Genomic DNA, 14,688 nt, shown 5'->3' with positions numbered 1-14,688 from the left:
GTTCTTGTTGCATTGTCTTTTACTTTTGTAATCACTTATTTTTCTGTATTATTTTTGATGAATGTCAAGGGGGGAGGGTTAGGTGGCTTATGTTAGTTAAAAAAAAACAACGAAATATCAAATAAGACTAACTTAAAAACCTTATCAATGCTTGTTTTACTTGCATAATTTTTCACTAACTTAACCCAGGTTGTCATTTCATCAAAAAGGAGGAGATTGTTGGTGCGGTTAGTACTAACGTTCTAACTCAAGTTTTGATGAATGATAAAGTAGGTTAAGTTAGTTTCATATTGATCTAACACTTTGACCAAGTGTGAAGGAGAAGGTTAGACGGGTCGACGGGCTGACCTGACGTCTGACATGAAGTCCAACTAGGTCAACGGGCTGACCTGATAGTTGGCACGAAGTCCAGCTAGGTCAATGGGCTGACCTGATAGCTGGCACGAAGTCCAGACGGGTCGAAGGGCTGACTGGACGTTTGGCACGAAGTCCAGACGGGTCGAAGGGCTGACCGGACGTCTGGCAGATAAGTGAAGGTAAGTCACTGGAGGAGAGTAACTGTGAGGATGAGTTCTGGGAAGGGGACATTAGGCATCGATCCAACTTAGATCCATTTCAGAAATCTAAGTTGAGATCGTGACTAAATTTCGGTCTCGAGGAGACAGAATCTAATTACTTCTTTTATTACTCTTATAACTTAACTGTGCTAACACTTTGTTTTGCAGGGTAGTTTTACATTTTGCCTCGAACTAATATTTTTTGCAGGTTGCTGAAAAAACAAAGGTCCGGGCGCCCGAAATGCAAAAAACTATCCCTAGCCATGTCGCCACGTGGAGCTTCATGTGTGGACAGGCTACGTCACACTCCAGGCGCCCGAATGGGATCAGGGTGCTGCGAGCCTCCTATATAAGGAGGGTGAGGCCTGGAGCAAAGGAAAACAAACAATAAGATCTTCCAATGATTGCTCTACTGTGCTACGCTCCTGCGACGCAGCGAAAGCTCCTCCGACAACGCGCCTCGTTTTTATTTCTTTTATTGTCGGTATTCTTTCTTTAAAGCAACTATACTTTCAATTTGTAAAATAATTATTTGAATTGCTAGTGGATTTTCCAATGAAAGCACTCAACGAGTGTGGGTTGTTGTGCGTAGATTATATACTCTTTTATGCATGTTTTTACGCACATTTACATACTTTGAGCATGCTTGATCTATGCATTTTTATACTTCCAGCTTTCCTTTTAGCATATTTGCTCTTTTGGTTCGGAGATTTGCTTTTTGTGCATTTTCTGTACACAGGAGTCGATTTGGTGAAGAATCTACATCTTTGGGCATGCATTGGAGGAAACAAAGGGAGAAAGCACCGGGCCGTGTACCTCACACGGCCCTGCACTGGTATGGAGCTCGGGCCGTGTGGAGTTTGGCACCAACAGAAGAGGAAGATGACATGGCCGTGTGAACCTCGCACGGCCGTGTCAAGATTTGAAGCCAACTAGAGCAGAAGCCTTACATGGCCGTGTGGATCTACACGGCCGTGTGAGGTTTCCAGAGACCAAGCAGGCTGTGGCCGTGTGCACCACACGACCGTGTAGCATTTCCAGAGAGCAGAAGGGTTCTGGCCGTGTGGAGTCACACGGCCGTGCAGCTTTGGCAGAGAGGGAACTGGACATGGCCGTGTGAATCTCACACGGTCGTGTCACGGGGCCGTGTGGCGCCCGATTCCCTCCTCTATTTAAACCCTTCTTCATGAATTGAAAGGGGATCTCTCCCCCTTTGGGAGAAGGCAAGGTTTGGTGGTTTCCTCCCAATCTTGGGAGGATTTCTGGGCGATTCAAGGGGAGCTCTTGACGATTTCGGCTCCGGAGCGAGGATTGGATCCGAAGACGAAGCTTCTTCGTAGATAAGTTTTCTCTTTCCCCCTTTTCTTGGTTTCTTGGATTGGGGACTTAAGAAATGCTTGTATTCTTTATTTCTTCGGGTTTTCTTCCTCGATTCATGGAGTAGATCTTGTATTCTAGGAATGAAGGGAGTATTTGTATGATGGATTGATGTAATCTCTTATGGATTTGCCATTTTCTTGTTTCAATGACATTATCTTGCTTGTATCAATTAGATATTGAATGATTAATAGTGATTCGTGCTTAATTCTCATTCTTGATTAATTGTTTGGATTTCTTATGGACTTTGTAAAGATAAACTCTCACTCGATCATCCGAGGGATCCACGTGACAGGTGCAAGCCCGTGTAAGGACGTTTGAGAGACAATCTTGAAGAGGAAATAGGAATATTCAAGAGAGTAGGATGGATTTTGTGATTAGGTTATTGTATCTTGATAGATTAATAAGTCGTGGGCTTCTACGTTGATATCCGAGGAAGGCATAGTAATAGGTGCACTTTTGTGTATGGACAACATAGGTTCATGTCTAATTAATCCTATTTAGATACATTTCTCAGTTCTTAGCCGGTTGTCTATTGCAAGAGAGAACCGGCAACTTTCTACATGTTTGGAAATTGAGGGATAAGAATTGGTGAACCATTTACATTCGAGAAATCCTACAAAGAAACCAAAACTCCTAGAATCTCCCTTTATCATAACCCAAAACACTAAATTCTTGTTTGTTGATATTTAAGATTAGATTTGTTTACCTTACTTTGCTTTTGAAACGATTGGATAGTTGTCTAGCTAACTCGCATTGAGACATTTCTAGTGCTTATTCCAGTCCCTGTGGATACGATAATCTTTTATATTACTTGGGACATTTCCGTACACTTGCGGAGAGCGAACAAGTTTTTGGCGCCGTTGCCGGGGACTGCGCTATAACATTAGGAATTATCAATTGAGTTAGACTAAACATAACATTTGTTTTCCTTTCATATTGCATAGTTGTAACTAATCATTAGATTTCTGTTTTTACTTTCTTGTATAACTTTCACTTCTTGTTAGTTCTTTTTGTACAAATTCAATTCTGCATTTTTGATTCTTCTATTTTTCTTTTTGTGACAAATTGCCATTTGCTATCTTGTTCTTGTGTATGCGAAGATCTAACTTTGCAGGGGAATTCTTTCCTTTTGACCCTGAGATTGATAGAACTTTCCATAAAAGAAGAATTCTGCAAAGGCGAATCGAAGAACAAGAATATCTAAACATGGTGTGCAAGTCACTAGGAGATTATGGAGCTCCGAAGTCTGCAAAACAAATGGGAGCAATTGTTTACCCTAACATACAAGCAAGAAATTTTATACTCAAACCATCTTTTGTTTCCATGGTTCAGAAAACTCAGTTTGGAGGATTGGAGATTGAAAATCCTTATTCCCATTTGATGGAGTTTTATAGATATTGTTGTACTTTGAAATATGAAGAAGTTTCATCTGATATTATTCAGCTGCTTGCTTTTCCTTTTAGTCTGAAGGGTGCTGCAAAAAGATGGTCCAATTCTCTAAAGTCTCAAAGTATCAGAACATGGGATGAGTTAGAGCAAAAATTCCTTGACCAATATTTCCCTCCAAGGAAAACTACTTATTTGAGAAGTCAAATTTTAAATTTTAAGCAATTGGATGGAGAAAAATTGTACCAAGCCTGGGAAAGATATTCTTCTCTTCTGCAGTTATGTCCACATCATGGAATTGAGAAATGGTTAATTATGCATTTGTTCTATGTTGGGCTTTCTTTCTCAAATAAGAATCAACTGGATTTAGCATCTGGAGGATCATTTTTGAAAAAAAGTCTAGAAGAAACTTTTGAGATAGTTGGCAGAATCATGCAAAATTCCAATGATTGGGCAGAGCAAGATAGTTCATTCTTGACAATGGATATCATTAGAGGAAAGGATGATGTTGAAAAAGGGCTTATCTTGAATCAAAGTGATTTCCAAACATTATTTCCTTGGTGTTGTGCATCATTATCAAAAACGTTTGGCGAAAAAGTATTTTCAACAGAAAAGGGGGTATGTCTTGGTGATCATAAGGAGGAAGATCTGTCTTTAGACAATGAAGAGTTGTTAGAAGAAAGCTTGGCTGAGGAGGAGACTATATTGATAGAACAAGAGCCAGTTTTTCCAGAAATAGTACCACCTCAACTTGAACTTAAACCATTACCCCCAAATCTTAAGTATGAATTTCTTGGGCCGAATTCTACTTATCCAGTTATAATTAATGCTCAGTTAAATGAGTTTGAAACAAAGAGACTGTTGGATGAGTTGAGGTTGCATAGAAAGGCCATTGGATATACAATAGATGATATAAAAGGGATTAGTCCATCTCTCTGTATGCATAGAATTTTACTTGAAGAGGGGTACAAGAACTCAATTGAGCATCAAAGGAGACTAAATCCAAATTTAAAAGAGGTAGTAAAGAAGGAAGTGATTAAACTACTTGATGCGGGGATTATTTACCCAATTTCGGATAGTGCATGGGTGAGTCCAGTCCATGTGGTTCCAAAAAAAGGAGGAATGACTGTTATCAAGAATGAAGAAGATAAGCTAATTTCAACACGAACAGTGACGGGGTGGCGAATGTGCATTGATTATCGGAAGTTGAATAAAGAAACAAGGAAGGATCATTTCCCTTTACCATTTATTGATGAAATGCTTGAAAGATTGGCTAAACATTCTTATTTTTGTTACTTGGACGGATATTCTGGTTTTTTTCAAATTCCGATTCATCCTCAAGACCAGGAGAAGACTACTTTTACTTGTCCTTATGGTACCTTTGCCTATCGTCGGATGCCATTTGGGCTTTGTAATGCTCCAGCCACTTTTCAGAGGTGCATGATGGCAGTTTTTTCAGATTTAATAGAGAAAATTATGGAGGTTTTCATGGATGACTTCTCAGTTTATGGGAATGACTTTGATTCTTGTTTGTCAAATCTTTCTACTGTTTTAAAAAGGTGTGAAGATACAAACCTAGTGTTGAACTGGGAAAAATGTCATTTTATGGTTAAGGAAGGAATAGTTTTGGGGCATAAAATTTCAGAGCGTGGTATTGAGGTAGATCCAGCAAAAGTGGAAGTAATAGACAAATTACTCCCACCCATCAATATAAAAGGAGTTAGGAGTTTTTTAGGACATGCTGGTTTCTATAGACGCTTTATTAAGGACTTTTCAAAGATTTCAAAGCCATTAACTAATATGTTGATTAAAGATGTTGAGTTTTGTTTTGATAGCGAATGTATTGAAGCCTTCAATAAAATCAAGAGTGCTCTTACAACAGCTCCAGTCATTCAAGCACCTGATTGGGATCTTCCTTTTGAAATAATGTGTGATGCTAGTGATTTTGCTGTAGGAGCAGTTTTGGGACAGCGAAGAAATAAGATTTTGCATGCGATCCATTATGCAAGTAAAACACTTGATGCAGCCCAAGTAAACTATTCTACTACAGAAAAAGAATTATTGGCAGTGGTATTTGCTATTGATAAATTTAGATCTTATCTAGTGGGATCAAGAGTAATAGTATATACTGATCATGCAGCTATCCGGTATCTACTTGGAAAGAAGGACGCTAAACCTAGGTTAATCAGGTGGATTTTACTTTTGCAAGAGTTCAACCTTGAGATTAGGGATAAGAAAGGAGCTGAAAATGTAGTAGCGGATCATTTGTCTAGAATATCTCAAAAGTCAGAAAATGAGGTGGATGTTGATTTGCCTATTGATGACATATTCCTGGATGAACACTTACTAGCCTTATCAAGTGTGAAAACTCCTTGGTACGCAGATTTTGTGAATTTCCTTGCTAGTGGAGTGTTACCTCCGGATTTTTCTCATCAACAAAGGAAAAAGTTTTTTTCAGAAGTTAAGAATTATGTTTGGGATGAACCTCTCCTGTACAAGAAATGCAATGATGTGATTTATCGAAGATGTATACCTGAAGAAGAGGTTAGAGATATCTTGTTTCATTGCCATTCTTCGTCCTATGGAGGACATTTGGGTAGTTCAAAAATGATTATGAAAATTCTTCAAGCAGGATTTTATTGGCCAACCTTATTCAAGGATGCTAAGTTGTTTGTTCAATCTTGTGACCAATGCCAGAGAATTGGGAATATAACTAGAAGAAATGAAACGATGTTAAATTACATTCTTGAGGTTGAGTTATTTGATGTTTGGGGAATTGATTTCATGGGACCTTTCCCTCTTTCATATGGGAATAGTTATATTCTTATGGCAGTAGATTATGTGTCCAAATGGGTAGAAGCTGTGGCATCACCTACGTGCGATGCGAGAACAGTTATCAAATTATTTAGGAGTATTATCTTTCCAAGATTTGGGGTGCCAAAGGCAGTCATTAGTGATGGAGGATCACATTTTATAGAGAAACAGTTTGAAAACTTACTTAGAAGATATGGAGTGAAGCATAAAGTAGCAACACCTTATCATCCTCAAACTAATGGGCAAGCTGAGATATCTAACCGGGAAATTAAGTCCATATTGGAAAAGACTGTATCTACTTCAAGGAAGGATTGGGCGTTGAAACTAGATGATGCTTTATGGGCATATCAAACTGCTTATAAAACTCCTATTGGGATGACCCCATTTCGATTAGTTTATGGTAAGCCTTGCCATCTTCCAGTTGAACTAGAACATAAGGCTTATTGGGCAATTGCAAATTTGAATATGGATTTAAAAGAAGCAGGGGAGAAAAGGAAGCTTCAGTTGAACGAACTTGATGAATTAAGGATGGATGCATATGAGCATGCTAAATCTTACAAAGAAAGGACAAAGAAATGGCACGATCAACACATTCTTCGTAAAGACTTTAATGTGGGAGATTTGGTTTTGTTGTTCAATTCAAAATTAAAACTTTTTCCTGGGAAGCTTAAGTCAAGGTGGACGGGTCCATATGAGGTAAAGAAGGTTTATCCTTTTGGAGCTGTAGATATTTGGAACGAAGATTTTGGGATAATTAAGGTAAATGGCCAACGACTGAAAAAATATATTCATGGAACGAAAATGGAAGAGGTACAAAGGTTGTATTTTTCTGAACCTCGCCCTCCAGATTGAATTCTTTTAGCTAGTATAAATTCATTTTGTTGGTTTTTACTTGTTTTTGATTTTTGTTTTCAGGATTAGATGCAAAACAAAGCCCGGCCGTGTTCTATACACGGCCTGGCAAAGGTTGCAGAGAAGGGAAGTGCTGGGGCCGTGCCACCCAAACACGGCCGTGTAAAGAATCCCGAGGAGAAAGATGAATAGGCCGTGTCCTAGACACGGCCGTGCGAAGAAACCCGTGAAAGAAGAGGTTTGGGCCGTGTCTCAGACACGGCCCGTTTCTGGAATCCAGAGAAGAAAGGGAAGGGGGCCGTGTCACAGACACGGCCGTGCGATGAGAAATGATCATGGCCGTGTGATATCACACGGCCTGATCCACATCTTCTTAAGGAATTAGGGCACGGGGTGGGGGCGGCACACGGCCGTGTACCGCCGCTTGCTCCTTTTCCCTATCTCCCCATTTCTAAAGGATTGAATTACTTCTTCCAATTTTTCCTTCTCATTCTTCTTTAGGAGATTTGATTTTCTTCCATGGAAAACGTGATTGAGGAGACTTCGGCCACAAGAAAAGGGAAGGAGAAGGTGGTTGCAAGAAAGGAGAGGAATGTTTGCTTTAAAGGTATTTCTAATGACTTTGGTATTGTTTTCTCTAGTGATGAGCAACGGTATAGATATTTGTCTTTATGTAAACGACCTCTTTTAGGCACTAGGTTTCTTGATGTTGAAACTTTAGAAACTTTGGGGTTTAAGGATGATTTAGTTTGGCTATTTGAAAGGATAGGATGGAGTGGTTTAGTGAACATGAGATATCCTACTTATCCTAGAATTGTTTTTGAATTTTTAAGCTCAATAGAAGTTGATAATGTTCAAGGTGGGGGGAAGTGTAAATTTCGGTTGTTTAATGAAAATTATGAATGGACGTTGGGAGATTTTAATACTTGTTATGAGTTGCCAAAGAATGATGTGTGTGTGATTTTGCCCCAATTTGAGAATTCACATTTTTGGCAACAAATTTCTGAACAACCGTTATTTGATCCTCATAATTCCAGAGTTTGCCAAATTATCAATCCTATTTTTAAATATGCTTATTTGGTCATGAAAAACACTATATTTGGAAGGGAGGACAAAGAGGGATCGGTAAGACTTGTAGATTTGTATTGTTTGTGGGCAATGGTCGAAAATGTTCCAATTAATTCTGGTTATTTCTTTCTTAGACATTTGGAAAAATTAGGGAAATCAAATTCTACCACACCTATTATTTTGGGGGGATTACTTATTCAATTGGCCTTAGTATTAGGATGTGATTTGAGTGAATTAGAGGTGGTGGAGAGTTCTTGTACGTTGGATTTCAATTCATGTTTAGCAATGAAAATGATTAAGCATGAAGAGCATGGATTTAGTTTAGTCATTAAAAATGGTTTCCCTTTAAAATTGCCCAATCATGATTTTACTACAATTCATAATAAAGAGAATTGGTGTTTAAAGTTAGCTAGGCAACAATCTAGAGCTTTGTCAACTTTTACTCAAAAAAATGTTTCTAAGGGTAACCAAGAGATTCATAGTTTTATGTTTCAAGAACTTAATTCTGCTTTAAAGAATATTCATAGTGATTTAGATTCAACTAATGAATTTCTTGAAGATAAGGAGCTTATGGAGGAGGAACTATTTAAAAAGCTACAAGATTGTTTCAAGAGTGAAAGAGAATTGTGTGATAAGATTTCTAAAATGATGAATGCTTATAGGGCTAAAATGGAATTTCATGAAGATCTTAGAGGTTGTATGAGATTTGTGCAGGATGATATTGAAAAATTGTTTGAATATCATAATTTTTTCAGAAACGAAGTTAAATGGTTTGTTAAAGATTTTGCATCTTCCTTCCCTGATTTTCCTGATCTTCCACCTCCTCCACCATATTGATTTCATCGGGACGATGAAAAGTTTAAGTCTGGGGGGGGGTGTCATATTTTTGTTAGTTTTTCATGTTGGTTCTTATTTTCATTGCTTGTTGCTTTATTTTGCTTGTTTTTGAAATAATCATGGCAAAAAATTTTTTTTTTGAGAACATCAAATCTTCACTTATATGCTTTCTTGGATTCAAGTGAAATGTTAGCACGATTATTGTCTTGATTCATGATGTTCGAATGATGCTAGTAGTAAACTTTGTGTAGTTCTTTTTTCTATCTTGGGAAGCATTAATAAGCTAAGAATCTTATGGTGATGAGTTTTAGTTTTGGTTCAACCTTAAGGATTTTATCTTCACTACACTTGTGCTTGACGCTTGAATAGTTGATGTCATTGAAATAGTCATGATTCATCTTGTTTGCTTAGTACTTGGTTTCCATGGTGATTTCTCAACTTTCATTTTGGTTACTGGATGAGGCTCAAATCATTAAAGCTCATTTGGAAAAATCAAAATATCCCAACATGTGTGCTAAAAGTACATTTGTGAATAAGTTTTGCACAATGCAAACACTTATAAAAAAAATAAAAAATAAATAAAAGAATAATAAGGGATATAAAAAACAGTTGTCATGAGTGGAATCTAGCAAGTCACCCCTTTGAGACCGAGTTAGGTTACTGGGGAAATGACTGCTTAGCTTCTCTTGAGATTGAGCACACCTTTGAGACCTTGGGTTAGTTGAGAAATATGAACCAAGTGAATGGTGAGTAAGTGCCTATCACTGGTTACTTGTCTTTCACTGGGAACACTAGGAATTCAAATTTGATGACGACTTGATTAGGACATGGATTGAAACTTGAAGGGTGTTGAGTTACTTTTACACTGCGCACAAGATTCTTATGCTTGAACCATACTTTACTTGTTTCCATGATCATACTTGTTAATGAAACTTTTTGATAGAGTTAGGAAAGTGCACTGGGTTTTATGAATGTGTTGTAGAACATATGAATTTAGACTGCAGCATTTTGCTTGAGGACAAGCAAAGGTTTAAGTCTGGGGGTGTGATGTGCGTAGATTATACTCTTTTATGCATGTTTTTACGCACATTTACATACTTTGAGCATGCTTGATCTATGCATTTTTATACTTCCATCTTTCCTTTTAGCATATTTGCTCTTTTGGTTCGGAGATCGACTTTTTGTGCATTTTCTGTACACAGGAGTCAATTTGGTGAAGAATCTACATCTTTGGGCATGCATTGGAGGAAACAAAGGGAGAAAGCACCGGGCCGTGTACCTCACACGGCCCTGCACTGGTATGGAGCTCGGGCCGTGTGGAGTTTGGCACCAACAGAAGAGGAAGATGACATGGCCGTGTGAACCTCGCACGGCCGTGTCATGATTTGAAGCCAACCAGAGCAGAAGCCTTACATGGCCGTGTGGATCTACACGGTCGTGTGAGGTTTCCAGAGACCAAGCAGGCTGTGGCCGTGTGCACCACACGGCCGTGTAGCATTTCCAGAGAGCAAAAGGGTTCTGGCCGTGTGGAGTCACACGACCGTGCAGCTTTGGCAGAGAGGGAACTAGACATGGCCGTGTGAATCTCACACGGCCATGTCACGGGGCCGTGTGGCGCCCGATTCCCTCTATTTAAACCCTTCTTCATGAATTGAAAGGGGATCTCTCCCCCTTTGGGAGAAGGCAAGGTTTGGTGGTTTCCTCCCAATCTTGGGAGGATTTCTGGGCGATTCAAGGGGAGCTCTTGACGATTTCGGCTCCGGAGCGAGGATTGGATCCGAAGACGAAGCTTCTTCGTAGATAAGTTTTCTCTTTCCCCCTTTTCTTGGTTTCTTGGATTGGGGACTTAAGAAATTCTTGTATTCTTTATTTCTTCGGGTTTTCTTCCTCGATTCATGGAGTAGATCTTGTATTCTAGGAATGAAGGGAGTATTTGTATGATGGATTGATGTAATCTCTTATGGATTTGCCATTTTCTTGTTTCAATGACATTATCTTGCTTGTATCAATTAGATATTGAATGATTAATGGTGATTCGTGCTTAATTCTCATTCTTGATTAATTGTTTGGATTTCTTATGGACTTTGTAAAGATAAACTCTCACTCGATCATCCGAGGGATCCACGTGACAGGTGCAAGCCCGTGTAAGGACGTTTGAGAGACAATCTTGAAGAGGAAATAGGAATATTCAAGAGAGTAGGATGGATTTTGTGATTAGGTTATTGTATCTTGATAGATTAATAAGTCGTGGGCTTCTACGTTGATATCCGAGGAAGGCATGGTAATAGGTGCACTTCTGTGTAAGGACAACATAGGTTCATGTCTAATTAATCCTATTTAGATACATTTCTCAGTCCTTAGCCGGTTGTCTATTGCAAGAGAGAACCGGCAACTTTCTACATGTTTGGCAATTGAGGGATAAGAATTGGTGAACCATTTACATTCGAGAAATCCTACAAATAAACCGAAACTCCTAGAATCTTCCTTTATCATAACCCAAAACACTAAATTCTTGTTTGTTGATCTTTAAGATTAGATTTGTTTACCTTACTTTGCTTTTGAAACGATTGGATAGTTGTCTAGCTAACTCGCATTGAGATATTTCTAGTGCTTATTCCAGTCCCTGTGGATACGATAATCTTTTATATTACTTGCGACATTTCCGTACACTTGCGGAGAGCGAACATGAGTCTTGGAGTAGGAGTCGACCAAGGCTCCGAACCAAGTAAAAAATTACTTGTGTTAGCTTTGTTCTGTTTTCGTGTTTTCCGCTGCTTACTCGCTTAAATTTTAAATTGATATTCACCCCCCCCCCCCCCAATCGAATTACACGATCCAATACAGTTGGCCTCTGAGCTATAGCAGGCCTCCATTGGCACAACTGACCTCCATGCCATAGCTAATCCCCTCCGAATCATCTCCAACCTTTGGGCTATAGCCGGGCTTCGAGCCCTATCATGCTATGCCTCCAGCCTCCGACCCCACTGCTCTTGATCCGATTCATCTCTGAATGGCCCCGCCATTCAAGCACTCTAACCCACATCCCACTCCTTCACATTATAAAAAGTCCCACCCTTGTGGGCTAAAGTATGCATACATGCGCACAAACAAGCACATATACAGATGCATACACTTCGTTATGAATTTTAGCATTTTACTATTCTTCTCTATATATCCTCCATTGGAGATTGACTTGAGCATCTAAGTGAACGAGCAAGGGCACCCTCGACTTGCATTCTAAGCTCTTCTTCACTCTGTTACTCCTCACATACATCTTCGGACGCCTCATCTTCCTCCTAACTCTTCCGGCTATAAGGGTAGCTCACCTTTTCTTAGGAGACTCTGCGACTTGGTCAATATCGAAGACAACTCACCCTCCTCTTCCTCTTAGTCATGGTGACTTGGTCAACATTCCAGATGGCTCACCGATGGCTCATTCATAAAATGGTCTCAATGCAGGATCAATATAATGCCGTATGTGAGAATGTATATTGATAACTACCATTTTGTCATATAATTTTAGCCCTTAGTTTCCATATTTTAATTTTTTCATATGGTTAATTATTGATTCTTATAAAATTTATTGAGTTGAATTCATATTGTGGGATTTATTATAATTCTTTTTATTTGTATGTATTTCTATTTATAATTGTGCACTTTTATCTTGTAGGGATTAAACTCAAGTTGAACCAAATTGAACATAAAAGCTTGAGTCAAGGAGAAGTCCAATCTAGAGAAATTTGAGCTGTTGAGCCCTTTGATGTGCGTAGATTATATACAATTTTATGCATATTTTGATGCACATCTACTTGTATTTTCATAAGCATAATCTATGTTTATTGTACTCTATTTTATTATAATTTCATATTTCTACTCCTTTTGTTCAGAGATATACTCTTTGCTTATTTTGATTTATAGGACGTGATTTGGAGCTTAAATGGAGTCTAGAGCTTCCAAAGTGTCCAGGCCGTGTGGAATTCACACGAGCATGCGAAAACTAAGTTTTTCTCATGTTCTGGTCATGTGGAATCCACACGTCCATGTGAAGGCCGTGTGCAATCCACATGGCAGTGTGAAGGTCGTGTGAAATTTTCAACACTACAAATCAAAACTAAAATGGCCATAACGTTATTGTCAATTGGAGTTATGGGCTGTTCTTTATATCAAAATGTAGATAACTTCAAGATCTACAACTTTGCTAAAGACTTCAACTAGAGAAAATTCTATCTTGATGGTCTAAAAGATGTTGCCATGAGACATAGCTATGCAGAGCCATTCCAAGGGCCATGCAAGGGGTGTGTGAAATCCACATGGCTGTGTTGTTGGGATTCAATCAAAGTCCCACATTGGAAACATTTAGGAAAGATCATGGGGTTAAAAGGATGTAGGATATCTCCATTGGCATGAAGCCTTTTGGGGAGAGTCCAAGAGCAAAGCCATGAGGGTCTAGGCCCAAAGTGGACAATATCATGTCATTATGGAGATATGTGGGCATCCTTTCAGTCCCAACAAATGATATTAGAGCTATGGTCTAGAACAGATGTAATGTGGGGTGGCCTTGAACTAAGTTAAGGGTAGGCCCGAGGTATATCAGGTTGACCGGATATTCGCAGGGAGGCTCAGAGCAGGTCAAGGTGATCGGATACTTGTAGGGGGTGAGTAGGTCAGGGTGACAGGATACTCACGGGAGGCCTGGAATAGGTCAGGATGACTGGATATTCACGGGAGGCCTAGAGCTGGTCAGGGTGATCGGATACTTGCGGGAGGCGAGTAAGTCAAGGTGACCGGATGCTCGTAGGGAGGCTCTAAGTAGGTCAAGAGTGACCGGATGCAGATGCTCATAGGGAGGCTCGGAGTAGGTCAAGAGTGACTGGATGCAGATGCTCACGAGGATGCCCAAAGCAGGTCAGGGTGACTGGATGCTCGTAGGGAGGCCTAAACTATAAGAGTAATTATGGTCCTTCGTTTAAGGAGAGGATTGCTGGGATTCAATCAAAGTCCCACATTAAAAAGATTTGGGAAAGATCCTGGGGTTAAAAGGATGTAGGATATCTCCATTGGCATAAGGTTTTTTGGGGTGAGCCCAAGAGCAAAGCCATGAGGGCCTAGGCCCAAAGTGGATAATATCATGTCATTGTACAGATATGTGGATATCCTTTAAGTACAACACGTGTCAATCCCCACGGGCAATGTGGAAGTTCTAGAGAAGGAGAAGACCTTGGTTGTGTGGACCACACGGTCGTGTGACATTTCTAGATAAGAAGAAGACTTTAGCCATATGGACCACACGACCGTGTCACATTTCCAGAGAAGAAGAAGACTTTGGTTGTGTGGACAACATGACCATGCCACCGGACTAGAGCCAAGACAGCACATGGCCGCGTGGATTCACACGACCATGTCACAACCCGTGCAAGGGCTGTGCTAAGCACTATAAAAGGGGGTTTTCTCCCCTTTTTCAGGAATTTGGGATCTTGGGGGAAGGGTTCTCCCCTTTGGGGGATCCCTAGACTTCATCCTCGTCGATCTCCTCTGATCCGTCCACCTCTAGAGCAAGGGAGCGCTTCCAAGGATGCTATGCTTCAAAGATAAGCATCTCTTCTCTTTATCTTCAAGTATTGTGTTGTAGTTTGCTTCATTCTTCATCTTTGGATTGTAATCTCTTGCTATAGAGTAGATCTCTAGATCTAGGATTTAGGAAGTAGTTATGATATGATTGTGGATGTATAAACTATGTATTTGGATATTTTTCTTATACTATGAAGTGTTTATGCCATGATTTATGTGTGTTATA

This window comes from Zingiber officinale, chromosome 9B (genome assembly GCF_018446385.1).
Source record: "Zingiber officinale cultivar Zhangliang chromosome 9B, Zo_v1.1, whole genome shotgun sequence".
Classification (NCBI taxonomy): domain Eukaryota; kingdom Viridiplantae; phylum Streptophyta; class Magnoliopsida; order Zingiberales; family Zingiberaceae; genus Zingiber; species Zingiber officinale.
This window is presented reverse-complemented; position numbering follows the sequence as displayed.